The sequence below is a fragment of the Trichomycterus rosablanca genome, chromosome 4, assembly GCF_030014385.1.
Source record: "Trichomycterus rosablanca isolate fTriRos1 chromosome 4, fTriRos1.hap1, whole genome shotgun sequence".
Classification (NCBI taxonomy): Eukaryota; Metazoa; Chordata; class Actinopteri; order Siluriformes; family Trichomycteridae; genus Trichomycterus; species Trichomycterus rosablanca.
In genome coordinates, this window is record NC_085991.1 from 16,214,002 (window position 1) to 16,230,703 (window position 16,702).

At 40.0% G+C, this 16,702-nt stretch overlaps 2 non-coding genes across 2 annotated transcripts; one reads left to right on the top strand and one right to left on the bottom strand.

The window, feature by feature from the left end:
* Window positions 1-13,736: 13,736 nt before the first annotated feature.
* trnar-acg (transfer RNA arginine (anticodon ACG)) lies at window positions 13,737-13,809 on the top strand. Its single transcript has one exon. It is a non-coding gene; the product is annotated as a tRNA-Arg (tRNA).
* A 2,216-nt stretch (window positions 13,810-16,025) lies between these two features.
* Window positions 16,026-16,107, bottom strand: trnas-gcu (transfer RNA serine (anticodon GCU)). Its single transcript has one exon. It is a non-coding gene; the product is annotated as a tRNA-Ser (tRNA).
* Window positions 16,108-16,702: the final 595 nt, after the last annotated feature.

Sequence of the window (16,702 nt, forward strand, 5' to 3'; positions counted from 1 at the left end):
CTGTCCGAACATCTGAGTCTCTTGCTGTCTTTAAAAAAACGATTAAAAACCCACCTTTTTACTAAGCACTTAAGCTGACTTGTACTTATTTACTAACATTTTTTTTCCATTTCCAAAAAAAAACAAAAAAAAAAACACTTTGGTTCTAACAGGTTTCAGCAGATTTGTGTTCTTTGACTGTTGTTTACTAAAACTTGAGAAATGAAATGTTTACTATGGAAGCACTTCTGTAAGTCGCTCTGGATAAGTGCGTCTGCTAAATGCAGAAAATGTAAATGTAAAAAATTATCACATTCTTTGGTCAGATGAGACCAAGATAAATGTGTTCAGCTCAGATGGGGTCCAGGATCTTTGTGCAGAATCTGGTCAGAACTATCACAGTGAATGCATAGTCCCGACAGTGAAGGTGGGAATGTGATTATATGGGGCTGAATGATTGCAAAAGGTGTTGAGGAGATGACAATTCTAGATGGCACCATGAATGCCTGTGGATCTCCAGAAGCTTTGCAGAAGAGGAATATTCCAGCATGATAATGCTCCAAAGCACACTGCCAAAATCATAAAAGAGTTTCTAAAGAAGAAAAAAAATAAAAACTATGATCTGGTCAAGTATGTCGCCTAACTTGAATCCAATAGAACAAATCATCTCTGAAGGATGAAAGAAAACCTATCCAGATATGTGTGCACCAATGATATGTTCTATGCTGAGGATTGAATCTGAATATATCTAAATATTTTAAAAAATAAATAAATACAGGTGTACTGCCATTTGTTCATTGAGTTCCTAGTGTGGGGCCTGTATTTTTAAGTAGTAAAAAATGTTAGTTTTTAATTTTACATGAAAGCAAATACCCGTGTTCAACTTAGAAGTAATGCAATTACTGTAAGGTGATACAATGTTGAATTATTTGATTACTGCACATGGATGTACTTACAGTGTATCACAAAAGTGAGTACACCCCTCACATTTCTGCAAATATTTTATTATATCTTTTCATGGGACAACACTATAGAAATAAAACTTGGATATAACTTAGAGTAGTCAGTGTACAACTTGTATAGCAGTGTAGATTTACTGTCTTCTGAAAATAACTCAACACACAGCCATTAATGTCTAAATAGCTGGCAACATAAGTGAGTACACCCCACAGTGAACATGTCCAAATTGTGCCCAAAGTGTCAATATTTTGTGTGACCACCATTATTATCCAGCACTGCCTTAACCCTCCTGGGCATGGAATTCACCAGAGCTGCACAGGTTGCTACTGGAATCCTCTTCCACTCCTCCATGATGACATCACGGAGCTGGTGGATGTTAGACACCTTGAACTCCTCCACCTTCCACTTGAGGATGCGCCACAGGTGCTCAATTGGGTTTAGTCCATCACTTTTACCTTCAGCTTCCTCAGCAAGGCAGTTGTCATCTTGGAGGTTGTGTTTGGGGTCGTTATCCTGTTGGAAAACTGCCATGAGGCCCAGTTTTCGAAGGTAGGTGATCATGCTCTGTTTCAGAATGTCACAGTACATGTTGGAATTCATGTTTCCCTCAATGAACTGCAGCTCCCCAGTGCCAGCAACACTCATGCAGCCCAAGACCATGATGCTACCACCACCATGCTTGACTGTAGGCAAGATACAGTTGTCTTGGTACTTCTCACCAGGGCGCCGCCACACATGCTGGACACCATCTGAGCCAAACAAGTTTATCTTGGTCTCGTCAGACCACAGGGCATTCCAGTAATCCATGTTCTTGGACTGCTTGTCTTCAGCAAACTGTTTGCTGGCTTTCTTGTGCGTCAGCTTCCTTCTGGGATGACGACCATGCAGACCGAGTTGATGCAGTGTGCGGCGTATGGTCTGAGCACTGACAGGCTGACCTCCCACGTCTTCAACCTCTGCAGCAATGCTGGCAGCACTCATGTGTCTATTTTTTAAAGCCAACCTCTGGATATGACGCCGAACACGTGGACTCAACTTCTTTGGTCGACCCTGGCGAAGCCTGTTCCGAGTGGAACCGGTCCTGGAAAACCGCTGTATGACCTTGGCCACCATGCTGTAGCTCAGTTTCAGGGTGTTAGCAATCTTCTTATAGCCCAGGCCATCTTTGTGGAGAGCAACAATTCTATTTCTCACATCCTCAGAGAGTTCTTTGCCATGAGGTGCCATGTTGAATATCCAGTGGCCAGTATGAGAGAATTGTACCCAAAACACCAAATTTAACAGCCCTGCTCCCCATTTATACCTGGGACCTTGACACATGACACCAGGGAGGGACAACGACACATTTGGGCACAATTTGGACATGTTCACTGTGGGGTGTACTCACTTATGTTGCCAGCTATTTAGACATTAATGGCTGTGTGTTGAGTTATTTTCAGAAGACAGTAAATCTACACTGCTATACAAGCTGTACACTGACTACTGTAAGTTATATCCAAGTTTCATGTCTATAGTGTTGTCCCATGAAAAGATATAATGAAATATTTGCAGAAATGTGAGGTGTGTACTCACTTTTGTGATACACTGTATGTACTGTTGTATACTGTATGTCTGTATACTGTATGTATGTATACTGTATACAGTGTTGTGTGTCTGTGTGCCCTGCAAACTTTTATAGCATGTAGATATTCATATTTTCCACATTGTTCATTAGTCTGTTGACTACATGTTGCTTTAGGTTCAGATTCCAGTGGTGTATGCAGTCCACTAGAGTGGATGTGTAAATAACTTCATGAAAAAATCTTTAAAATAAATTATAATAGCTTTTTTCACGCCTTGTTAAAAATAGAAACACATAAGAAAACAATACTGACTCAATCATAATTCATTTCATAAAATCACATCATAGGCTGGGGACTAAAAAGCAAATAGTAATAAATACACGCATGCTAACAGCTCTTTCCTCTGACAGAAGGTTTTTGTACAGTATAGTTGGATTTCCTGTCACTGTGGGCCGCAGAGCGCAGTAGTACAATGCAGAGTCAGATACTGCAGCAGAGATGATCTCCAGTTCTACTTTCTTTTCCTTTTTGAGTTTGCTGGACATTCTTGGATGAGGTGGTTGAGCTGGAGTGACATCTCCACTGCGTACATCAATCAGCAGCAGAAACTCTGGTTTTGATCCAGGTTTTTGTTGATACCAGTAAACATACAATGCTGATCCTTCATACGTACAGGACAGTGTGATGTTGCTTCTTTCAGTTGAAGATAAGCTGGGTTGGTCTGGTTTAATGCTCTCAGCAGCTTCTGCTATAAAAACATTTTAACAAAACCATTGTATTTGATATTGAATTATTATAATTATTATTATTACAGTGGAAATATTAATGCTTGTTATATTAGAAAATTAATAATAATTAAACTTAATGCTTATTATATCATACTTACCATTATCATCAGCAATAATGAAAATGATAAAGAGGAATAACATCATTGTGTTAAGTGTCATTCAAATCTGGCATACAGAGTTGTCTCTCTGAAACTGTCCCTGCTGTATTTAACCACATCTGGCTCCCCACCCCCAATCCAGTTACATTCATGTCAACTCTGCCTTCATCTGGTGTTGTGTAACAAATCATTGTTTCTGATTGTGTTTGCAGTTACACAAATTACCAGCATACAGCATTAACTTAAAAACAATATAAATGTCACTGCCACATTTGATTTGAGTTCTTGATCATAGATCATCAGCACAGTGCTGCAGTGGGTAGAGCTGTCACCTCACAGCCAGAAAGTCCTGGGTTTGATTTCCACGTGAAGCGGTCCGGGTCCTTACTGTGTGGAGTTTGCATGTTCTTCCAGTGTCTGTGTGGGTTTCCTTTGAGAGCTCCGGTTTCCTCCAACAGTCTAAAGACGTGTAAGTTAGGTGAATTAAAGATACAAAATTGGTCATGATAGACATTAAACTTGAACTGATGACTACCTACTAACTACCTGTCCTGTTATAAACATAACAAAAGTGTAAAACATCATATTAAAATCTTAAATATGAATCATTATGTACAAATGATACAACTTACTGTGTTATAGCTTTATTTATAGCTACACAACTTTTAAAATGAGCAGTAAGGCATTATGACTCTAACAAACTGACAGTTGACTGCCCTGCAGAATTCTGTTTAAGTGATTAAATAACATGGGAAGAAATTAAACTATAAGCTGAACGAGAGGGCATATGCAATACAGAACACCATCATCAGTGACAGAATAGAAATTTTTCTTAGATTTTAAACTCATTTATAGTTATAATAGTTGTACCTTCTTGCTAAACTTCATGTCATATAGCAGTGTCAATTTAAATAAAATGATATTTAATGATATGTAAATAAAATAAAGTGATTCAGAGACATAAGTTGACTCATTATTAATATTTTAGGAAGGCATTATTGCTTAGAAATACATCAGACATACACTGATCAGCCATAATATTAAAACCACCTCCATGTTTCTACACTCACTGTCCATTTTTTCAGCTCCACTTACCATATAGAAGCACTTTGTAGTTCTACAATTACTGACTGTAGTCCATCTGTTTCTGTACATACTTTGTTAGCCCCCGTTCATGCTGTTCTTCAATGGTCAGGACCCCCACGAAGCAGGTACTGTATAGACAATGACATGGTAGTGGTGTGTTAGTGTGTGTTGTGCTGGTATGAGTGGATCAGACACCTTGTCCACTCACTGTCCACTCTATTAGACACGCCTACCTAGTTGGTCCACCTTGTAGATGTAAAGTCAGAGATGATCGCTCATCTATTGCGGCTGTTTGAGTTGGTTGTCTTCTAGACCTTCATCAGTGGTCACAGGACGCTGCCCACAGGGCGCTGTTGGCTGGACATTTTTGGTTGGTGGACTATTCTCAGTCCAGCAGTGACAGTGAGGTGTTTAAAAACTCCAGCAGCGCTGCTGTGTCTAAACCACTCATACCAGCACAACACACACTAACACACCACCACCATGTCAGTGTCACTGCAGTGCTGAGAATGATCCACCACCCAAATAATACCTACTGTGTAGTGGTCTTGTGGGGGTTCTGACCATTGAAGAACAGCATGAAAGTGGGCTAACAAAGCATGCAGAGAAACAGATGAACTACAGTCAGTAATTGTAGAGCTACAAAGTGCTTCTGGAGCTGATAAAATGGACAGTGAGTGTAGAAACAAGAAGGTTGTTTTAATGTTATGGCTGATCAGTGTATAAATAAGCAAGTTAATGAACACAGAAGTCTCAAAAGCATCTTGACATTGTAGCTGGATTACAGAGGTTAATGTTAGACAGAGAGCTCCCTCTTCTGAGAAAAACAAATTGTCACAGTTGATTTTTGTACAGTAGGTTGTGTTTACTGGCACTCCAGAGCTGCAGGATGCAGTAGTAACATACAGAGTCAAATTAGATCTTCAGATTCACTGTCTTATTATTTTTACAGAGTTTGACAGCTTTAGATAAGAGACTATTAAGACAATACATGCATTTTTGAATATGCTTCTATTTCAGGTGGTCGAGGTAGACCAGCCGTTCGTATTACAAGAGAACAGATCAACTTTCTTTTGATCCAAGGACACACGGTCAGGAAAATGGCAAAAATGTTAGGATGCTCAACATCATTTCTTTACAAGAAATCCAAAGCGCTCGGTGTACCAATAAGGAGAAGGTTGGCTGAAGTGACTGATGAAGACCTTGAAATTCATACCAGACAACCTCAAGCCCTGTATCCAAATTCTGGGAATGAGGTATGGCGTTAAAAAGTATTCCTTCAGGACAAATAGGTTATATTCAGCAGTAGTGGTGCAGACTAATAATTATTTGGCAAATAATAAAGTTTTTGAACTGTTAAAATGTTTAGCTTATATGAAAGTTTGCTCCTTATTTTATGACCAAATGTCAAATCTGAAGCCTAGATTTAATTAAATTTTATTACATTAAAAATATACAATAGTCCTGTAGTGATTTAAAACACTAAGGCAACATATTCATTCAACCAGATGATGACAGGCTTGTTGCATGCACGAGGACTACTGGTTCCACGGCGTAAGGTGCGTGAGATGATGGTTCGAATAAACCCTATGGCAACTGCGAGGAGGTGGAGCGGTGCGTGTCTTGACGGGTCTATCATGTCTCTTACCCCAACATGTTGTGGCTTTTGTGTGCTAGTAACCTACCATAGCCTTTATTACTCTGCACTGTTTGCAGATAAATGAATAGCTAAGCAACTGAGACCATACACCTTCATTTTAAGCCAATACCAGTCTAACTTGTACCTTATTAACCTAAATCAAAAATTACGTTGTGATGGTATGCATAGTATAGAAAAAACGCTTGGGATGCAGCATATCGTCACTGTCCAATTAAAAACAAGTATCTCCAAAATGGCAACTTTACAGGAGAGGACAAAAACCTGGTCTAATTTTAATGTAAGTCAATGGAACCAGACGTCTTTCCAAGCTGTTCTGGGATGTTTTTGTTGGTCCATTCATCATGAAGTTTTCACACAATGTAAACAGCAGCTGCTGAGTTCAAATGAAACATAAAAATCTAACTCGTCAAAAATGGACATACATGGTTTTCATTGGACAGCAACGATATGTTTTCAATGTATGGGTGCTGCAATAAAACTTTGATACAATTATTAGTTTAAAAATAAAACATTCTATATGAATTTGAACTGTATTTTTTTGAGTACATTTTGATGAAAATAATTCACTATGCACATTTGCATACATTATTTATTATAAATTTACTTTTTCGTATTCCCTTTTAGATGGGGCTTTGTGGTCCATGGTGGCATTGATGGATGTTCCTGCTTGATTACTTACTTGAACTGTAGCACAGACAATCATGCCTTAACAGTGCTGTTTCATTTTCTCAAAGCGACAGTCCTCTATGGATTACCATCTAGAGTGAGATCAGATCATGGTGGCGGGAACCTGCAGGTGGCCCTGTTAATGAACCTTGTACAGGGAATTGAACGTCAGAGTGACATTACAGGGGAGTCGATCCACAATCAGAGAATAGAGCTTCTTTGGAGGGATGTTTTTGCATGTTCTGGAACCATTTTATTGCATGTTCTACACTCTTGAAGATTCAACCCTATTGGATCCCAGTGACCATATGCACAAACTTTCACTTCACATAGTTTTTCTTCCTGAGATTCAAAACCGACTAGAACAATTCAGAAAGGCCTGGAACCACCATGCTTTGCATACAGAAAACAACAGAACACCAACACAAATCTGGACAGAAGGGATGTTGGCAAACATGGGCGTCAACAGCACAGCAACAAACAATGTGTTTGGTGAAAATCCCTACACAGCAGAGAATCTGGAAGCACTTCTGGAACAGCATGGCCTTGAGCCACTACCAACTACTGATGCTTAGCACGTGCACAGATAGACCCCTAGTGGTGCTCAAGCACCTGCCCTTTTGCCCTGGGTGAGAAAAGTGCCCTTTCTGCTGGAGCCCAATTTTTTTCTACATTCATCAATATTTGATAATAAAAAATACCCGATCTTTTACGGCTTCACTCTATCGCGGATTTTATTTGCAAGCATGTCTAAATATAAACCGCGGATTTCTGCTAGTGATGGGTCGGTCGCGAACGATCCGGCTCTAAGAGCCGGCTCTTTAAAGTGAACGATGGGATTCGGCTCCTGGTCGTTTTTTTTCGGGTTTTTTTCCCGTTTTTTTATCTGTTAAAGCCGCACGTGATTGGTCAAGATGCGTAGTGGCAAGCTAGCTCTCTCTCTACATAGACACATTTTACGTCATCCTGTGCGCGCTCCCGATAAGGAGGCTGTTCAAACATGGCTGATGGTGCAGACAAACGAATGGAGTTCTTTTCAAACGTAAATAAAATATTACTGATTTTTAACTTGTATAAACTTGTACCGAGTGTTTTTATTTGCAAGTTCGGGCTTGTCAGGAAATTTAACCGTTATCGTTACATGAAGGGAAATGTTATATTGACGTTAGCATGCTGTGCTACCTCAATCCATTGGTTTTAATGACAAGATGCTAAAGCCGATGGAATCGGGTTATAAAAATAACCTTATAAACACATGGTTTTCACTTTGCGGATTTTCACCTTTTGCGGAGGGTTCTGGAACGCAACCCCCGCGATCGAGGAGGGATTACTGTATGTAGAAGACTAAATATAATGCTCTATGATATAGAACAGCATACAAAAAATGATGAATTAATAGGAAAATGTTATTTAGCTGTCTATTTGATTTTATTGCCATAATAAAAGGCCCATTGTTAACATTAACTACCCAAAGTGGGTTTCTGATTTGAAATCAAAGGTAGGTCTTAAGTTGAGCTACATGACAGTCTGGTGAGGTAAATTGATACTAGTAATGGTATATTATTAGTGTAATGTTTCAACTCTGTCAGAAAACAGTAAAATTATGTATACTGTGTTCTCCCCTTTATGGAGATTCAGTAAGTCACTCTTGATTATTATGCACAACATTGATTTATCTCATTTACAAATTTAGCAGCATAATGCCAAGAAAAGAAAGGTTACAAAAGCAGAAAGAAAAGGAACTACAGCAAGCAGCTCAGGGTAGCAGCTCTCTTTTATCCTGGATTAGGCCATCTACCAGTAAAGCAAATGAGGGAGATGTATCAGTATCAGTTGTTTGGTTATTAAAAGCGTGCACAATATGGCCTTGTTTTTGTCTGTTTTTCATTTATTTATACAATTTGATAATTTGAGTTGTTTGATTAGATGTGTATTGATTGTGTTAACAAAAATAAATATATGAGTTAAATATCCTACTGTTTTTTTTAAATTATTTTATTAATAATTTTGGCGATGGGTGCCCCCGGGTGCCCCCTTTTTTTTGGCTTGAGCACCGGCCCCCAAAAATGCCTGTGCACGTGCCTGTGCCTTATTGCTTTTGACTCATTTACTGTCAATCATACAAAGAGCTTTAAAGTATTATGTCATCACAGGGCCGGCGCTAGGGGGGGGGGCTGAGGGGGGCATTGCCCCCCCAAATTGTGTCTTTGCCCCCCCAAGCACAATGCAAGCAACGGCTATTTTTAAAATGATCTCTGAACCAATCACAAAAATGCATTTTGTTTTACAGTGTGAAGATATTTCCTTGCTTATTCCTGATTGGCTCTTTGAGTCATATAAAAATCGGCAGACTGCCCCAAACAGTTCAGTTCGGCAGTATATGTTCTGTTAGTGTGAGCGAGAGGCAGGTATACTGGTAAACACTTTTTTTTTACAGAATTAGTATTCTTTTGTTTTCTTTATATTTTAATTTCCCAATAATATAAATATTCTCACTCATTCCTATTTCCACGTTTGAATATTCTCAGTCTGTGTGTAGGTACATTTGTCAGCTTTGACTTAAATTTGTATTAAAGCCTTTCAAGAAATAGAGTTGTTCTATTAGTAATGGCAATTTAATTAAGGGGGCGTATTAAAATGAAATACAATTAGATAATCTTTTTTCTCCATTTACATAATCAACATGTATTTTTTAATCATTGGGTTTTAAGTTTAAGTTCGAAAACATGCATTTTTATTTATTTACCTCATACATCACTTTAAGCCAGTATCAATAGCTTGGCTGTCATCATTCATGCACAAATCAAGCCTTGAATATATTTCTGGCTTCAAAAACATGACTATTAACATGCCCCCTCATTAGGTTTTACTGCCCCCCCAAGCAAAGCAGTCCAGAACCGGGGCTGTGTCATCATATGTTAGGAGTCAAATGGCAGTTAAATGTAAACATGCTAACAGCTCCCTCTTCTGAACAAACAGGCTTTTTGTACAGCATAGTTTGAGTTCATATCACTGTGGGCCTCATGGCACAGTAGTACAGTGCAGAGTCAGAAACTGCAGCAGGGTTGATCTCCAGATCCACTTTCTTATCCTTCTTGTTATGTTTGATGGACATTCTCAGCTTAGGTGGTTGAGCCTGGGTGACAGTACCTTCATAAATCAGCAGCAGAAATTCTGGTTTTGATCCAGGTTTTTGTCGATACCAGTGGAGACCATATTCTAATCCTTCATATATACAAGACAGTGTGATTGTTCTTCCTTCAGCTGATGATACGCTGGTTTGACTGGGTTTAATGCTCTCAGCAGCCTCTGCTAAAATAGATAAATAAATAAATAAAAAAACATTTAATTTTAGCTGGATATTTATTATTTATAGTAGAAAATTAATACACAACCAATTAAACATGACGCTTATTATATACCTTACCATTATCATCAGCCATAATGAAGATGAAGAACAGGAGTAACATCATTGTGCTGAATGTCAGATTCAAATAAAACATAAGGAGTTGTTTCTACTGTATGTAACCACATCTAGCTCCCCACCCCCAATCCAGTTAGTCATGTTAACTCCTCTTTCATCTGATATTGTAAAGGTAGATGATCAAATCATATTTATGAATACAATCTAGATGTAGATAATCACGTCTGTAATTTAGCATTAGGGATGTTTTTGTTTTGAGATGATTGGTTAATTTAAAATTTAGGTTTACAGTTTCTTTGTACATTTCTACATTTTTTCATTTGCTTGTACAAAGTTTAGTGGCATTATTTAGTTAGTTTATTATGAAATAGTATTTAATTCATTTATTGTTTTACTACTGCTTGCTTGTTGTAGTGGTACACAGCGTATGAAGTCCCAGAAATCCAAACAATGCCATGGTTGATCTGCAGAATAATGTAGCTCAACACCTGCTATCGTATCTTATACATAATTAAACCATTTCCTCTCTTTAACTTCCTTTTCCAGCAGTACAGCCCTGTTACAGAGTTTAGTAACATGTAGATGGAGCCTGACATCATGTGCACACTTACACTCACTGCATCTGTGTGGAACAAAACCTACTATCTATTTGTACTGTATAACTGATTATTATGCAAATATTATATTTAATATTGTGGCGCCGGCGAGCAGGAAGGCGAGCGTCGGGACCTCGAGTGAGCTGCCCTTGGCAGTTCGCTCAGTGGTTTAGGACGTACACTCATTCATACACACATACATTCATACAACAGACAAACATATAAGCTACCTATCCAGCTCTCACCGCAGCCACCCAGTCTCCCACACTGGGATACACGCTGACGGTAAGCCTGGATACCACGGCTCCTCCCACTGACGCTACAATATGTTTATTCTTACAGAACTGCTGTCTTTTTATATTTGATGTAAACATTAACTTAAACTCTTGATTTATGTATTATTATGTATTATGTATTTAATACATTGTGCTACTGACACACACAGTGTATCACAAAAGTGAGTACACCCCTCACATTTCTGCAAATATTTTATTATCTTTTCATGGGACAACACTATAGAGATAAAACTTGGATATAACTTAGAGTAGTCAGTGTACAACTTGTATAGCAGTGTAGATTTACTGTCTTCTGAAAATAACTCAACACACAGCCATTAATGTCTAAATGGCTGGCAACATAAGTGAGTACACCCCACAGTGAACATGTCCAAATTGTGCCCAAAGTGTCAATATTTTGTGTGACCACCATTATTATCCAGCACTGCCTTAACCCTCCTGGGCATGGAATTCACCAGAGCTGCACAGGTTGCTACTGGAATCCTCTTCCACTCCTCCATGATGACATCACGGAGCTGGTGGATGTTAGACACCTTGAACTCCTCCACCTTCCACTTGAGGATGCGCCACAGGTGCTCAATTGGGTTTAGTCCATCACCTTTACCTTCAGCTTCCTCAGCAAGGCAGTTGTCATCTTGGAGGTTGTGTTTGGGGTCGTTATCCTGTTGGAAAACTGCCATGAGGCCCAGTTTTCGAAGGGAGGTGATCATGCTCTGTTTCAGAATGTCACAGTACATGTTGGAATTCATGTTTCCCTCAATGAACTGCAGCTCCCCAGTGCCAGCAACTCATGCAGCCCAAGACCATGATGCTACCACCACCATGCTTGACTGTAGGCAAGATACAGTTGTCTTGGTACTTCTCACCAGGGCGCCACCACACATGCTGGACACCATCTGAGCCAAACAAGTTTATCTTGGTCTCGTTAGACCACAGGGCATTCCAGTTATCCATGTTCTCGGACTGCTTGTTTTCAGCAAACTGTTTGCTGGCTTTCTTGTGCGTCAGCTTCCTTCTGGGATGACGACCATGCAGACCGAGTTGATGCAGTGTGCGGCGTATGGTCTAAGCACTGACAGGCTGACCTCCCACGTCTTCAACCTCTGCAGCAATGCTGGCAGCACTCATGTGTCTATTTTTTAAAGCCAACCTCTGGATATGACGCTGAACATGTGGACTCAACTTCTTTGGTCGACCCTGGCAAAGCCTGTTCCGAGTGGAACCTGTCCTGGAAAACCGCTGTATGACCTTGGCCACCATGCTGTAGCTCAGTTTCAGGGTGTTAGCAATCTTCTTATAGCCCAGGCCATCTTTGTGGAGAGCAACAATTCTATTTCTCACATCCTCAGAGAGTTCTTTGCCATGAGGTGCCATGTTGAATATCCAGTGGCCAGTATGAGAGAATTGTACCCAAAACACCAAATTTAACAGCCCGGCTCCCCATTCACACCTGGGACCTTGACACATGACACCAGCGAGGGACAACGACACATTTGGGCACAATTTGGACACAATTTGGACATGTTCACTGTGGGGTGTACTCACTTATGTTGCCAGCTATTTAGACATTAATGGCTGTGTGTTGAGTTATTTTCAGAAGACAGTAAATCTACACTGCTATACAAGCTGTACACTGACTACTCTAAGTTATATCCAAGTTTCATGTCTATAGTGTTGTCCCATGAAAAGATATAATGAAATATTTGCAGAAATGTGAGGGGTGTACTTACTTTTGTGATACACTGTAACTGTTAGTACATTTGGTTAATAATTTTTAAGTGAAGTATTTATCATGGTAAGCAATAAGCCAAAGACACTTGCAAAAAGTGCACTGAAAGACATGTCAAAAATTTGCACACAAGCATTTAGAACAAAAGAAGGCTTGTCATATAATCCCAACAGCACTGTACCTACTGTAAAATATGTACAGGGTGAGTCAAAAGTCTCAGGACACTCTTTTATTTCAGAAACAAAAGGGAAAATGACATATCTGAATACCCCAACAAGTAATGGGTGAGGGGGCCTATCTTTTAGGCTATGTCTAAAACATGGCCGCCATCTTGAAAGCCGCCATATTGGATCAAGGGCAAGTTTTTCCAATGGGAAGGTGGTCATGTAGCATATCAAAGAAGATTAGAATTTTCTCAGAAATCGATTGCCGCAATATATCTCTTGTGTATGGTTCTCTGTACCTCAGATCCAACAATGCAGGTCTTGTCAAAGTGGAAAGAAGTGACTGATACTGGTTTCCCATATGGTCTAGCGGTCAGGATTCCTGGTTTTCACTCAGGTGGCCTGGGTTCGACTCCTGATATGGGAATTCGTCTTTATGATAGGACTTCGAGCAAAACTTTGCCTATTAGTTCACCTGTGCCATGTTGCTGTAGCTCAAGAAGCTTGTTCTGTTGGAACTATGACTGCAGTCTATCAGGGAGCACTCAATACGAGTTGGAAGTGGCTGACAGTTGGAATGCCGTGATCGTACAGTGGTTAGTATTCTGCGTTGTGGCCGCAGCGACCCCGTTTTGAATCTGTGTCACGGCAGTGTGTTTTTGTATGCCGTGCTTTAAAGTTTTTTATTCTCTCCTTGGTCAAAAGACAGAAATGAGGCAGTCCCACAGGGGCCAGTGGCGCAATGGATAACGTGCCTGACTACGGATCAGGAGATTCTAGGTTCGACTCCTGGCTGGCTTGGTTACCTTGTGCCTTCTTTGTCCTTCTAACTCCACAAAGTGGAGACCTTTAAACAATGTGTGGTTACTAATCTGTATGTCATTAACATTATATTAAAAGAATGGCTGTATAAGATGAACTGCTTCTATTTGGTGTTACACTTGTGATTTTTTGGTGAGCAGCACCAGATCTGAAAGCAAGAGTTTCAGTGGTTTTGTTTAGGGATGCATCGATACCATTTTTTCCCAACCGAGTACGAGTACAAGTACATGTATTTTTGTACTTGCCGATACCGATACCTATTTAGAATGATGCAATCTGGAGCATTATGGAATAGTATAGTTTTTAGTGTAAAATAGTGCAGTGGAAATCAGAACCATATTTTAGGTAAAAGAACATGCATAAACAACATCATGTAAAATTTTTTCTCAATGGTGAAAACAACATTTTTACATAATCCATCTTCACACCAACATGCAGCCCGGTTCTGGACTGCGTTGCTTAGGGGGGCAGTAAGAAAACTGGGGGAGGGTTGGGGCAATGCCCACCCCAGAGCCCCCATAGCGCCGGCCCTGCTTGTGTTACTATAGTATCGCCCTAAGCCGGATTCGAACCTAGGGCAGAAGAACATGCGTGATGCACGCTGCCCACTGCGCTACTCAAACAGCGAATTATTTATAGTGGTGGTAAATTCGGTTCATTTTATGGACTCGGGTTAATCTGAGTCACTCAGTAATGTGATCCGGTTCACTTGGGTCACTTGAGTCAGTTGAGTCACTTATACTGACATTCTGATTGTGATTGATTTATTGCATTAAAATGCATCCAAATATCACTTGTCTTCCATGCACTCATCCTTCTCTCTTGATTCTCTTGGCACCTCACACTTCTCCTGTCAGTGACAAGTTGACACTTTTTTTAAGTGAATACTTGACCATGCGGGATAGGGGGGTGGATTCACATACCAATCAGATGGGTATATTAATGGGTCAAGGGTTTAAAATTACCATGGGGGCTGTGATACTCCTTATGCAGTACAGTACTAAAGTAGCCTGTAAGCATTTGCATTTTAATAATAATATAACTATATTATGTTCTTTTGCTTACAAGAAAATATGCTGCATTACTAACCTATACCACTACTACTGATTAATAATAATAATAATAATAATAATAGCATGTGCATAAAATCAGCCACATAACGAACACCAGTGTGTGTAATCGCAGTCAGAGGTGTTTCCAGTGAGTCGGCTCACTCGCCTTGTATACTTAGCAGCAGCCAGTCAGAGGACTCGTAGGATCCGGGTTAATTGAGATTTCGGACTCGTGATTCCTGATTCAGTACAAAGATTCGAATCATTAACCCGGGTGATTCAGGAACCGCCCAGCTCTTGTATTGAACAGTCTAATCTGCAGCGTTTCTCTCCCATTGATAAAATACGGAACAAAGCGCGTTCCGTATTGAACAGACATTTAGTTTCCAAATACGGAACGATTCCGTATTTTACGGGACGGTTGGCAACCCTACTCCCGTGGGTGAAAAATTAATTGCTTTAGTTTTAGAAGTAAAAAAAATCTCGTAATGTCACGCCCCCCACCCCCCACCCAGATAAACACCCAGATATTTCTTAAAAGGCAATGCAGCTGATCAACCAGACCAATCGGCCCAGAAACACATTTTCGTAGGCAGGTTGAGACGAGGTGGCTGAGTGGTTAAGGCGTAAGGTGTTCTGCATGCGAAACCAGACCTTTAAACATTGATCAAAACCCCTGAAATTCTTGCTTTCAGCTCTGATAATTAAACTCCACCAAAAATACAACTGAAACACCAGAGAGAAACAGCACATCTTATACAGGCATTTTTTAAATATAATTGTGTTTTTGGCTTACTTCATGAAGGTAGAGCATGTTCTGACGTGGTGGTTAAGGCGATGGACTGCTAATCCATTGTGCTCTGCACGTATGGGTTCGAATCCCATCCTCATTGAAAACCAAGCCTTTAAACATTGAACAAAACCCCTGAAACTCTTGCTTTCAGCTCGGTGCAAAATATTGGCACTACTCACAAAAAATCACAACTGTAACACCAAATAGAAACAGCTCATCTAATACAGCCGTTCTTCTAATACAATTTAATGACATACAGATTAGTAACCACACATTGTTTAACGGTCTCCACTTTGTGGATTTGTGGAGCTGGATTATTGAGCATGCATTAAGAGTTTAAAAGGTATTTTCGACAAGGATGGGATTCGAACCCACGCGTGCAGAGCACAATGGATTAGCAATCCATCACCTTAACCACTCGGCCACCTCATCTGGTCAAGTTAAGAGGAATGCTCTTCTGGTCTGGTTGCAGGTGTGTCATTTGTACTCAAGTGTGGCAGGAGGACCTTCAGAGGGCTGGATTGGCCTGAAAACAGGTGGAAAGGGTACTACTCTTATATCCGTTTGCTTTTCCACATATGGTCAATAGGCTGCAATGTTTTCAAAGCACACTGAGGTCATTTGAGAGAGCTTTTAAAAGTGCTTTCACCTCAACGAGAATGGGATTCGCCTGCACTTTTAAAAGCTCTCTTGAATTACTTTGGTCTGCTTTGAAAACATTGCCGCCTATTGACCATATAAGGAAGAACAAACAGACATAGGAGTAGCAATTCAGTACATCAGTGTTACTTATTTCCAATGTTTTCAGAGCAGACTGAGGTTATTTAAAAGGGTTTTTAAAAGTGTGTTTACTTCGACGAGGATGGGATTTGAACCCACACGTGCAGAGCACAATGAATAATCAATCCTTTGCCTTGTTCATCCAGTTGTAGACTTTCCGATTCTTTGTAGTTCATAGCCAAATTTATTAGCCATGCACTGATCTCTCTTACTTAAATTGTAACCATCAACCAGTAGGGGTCAAAAC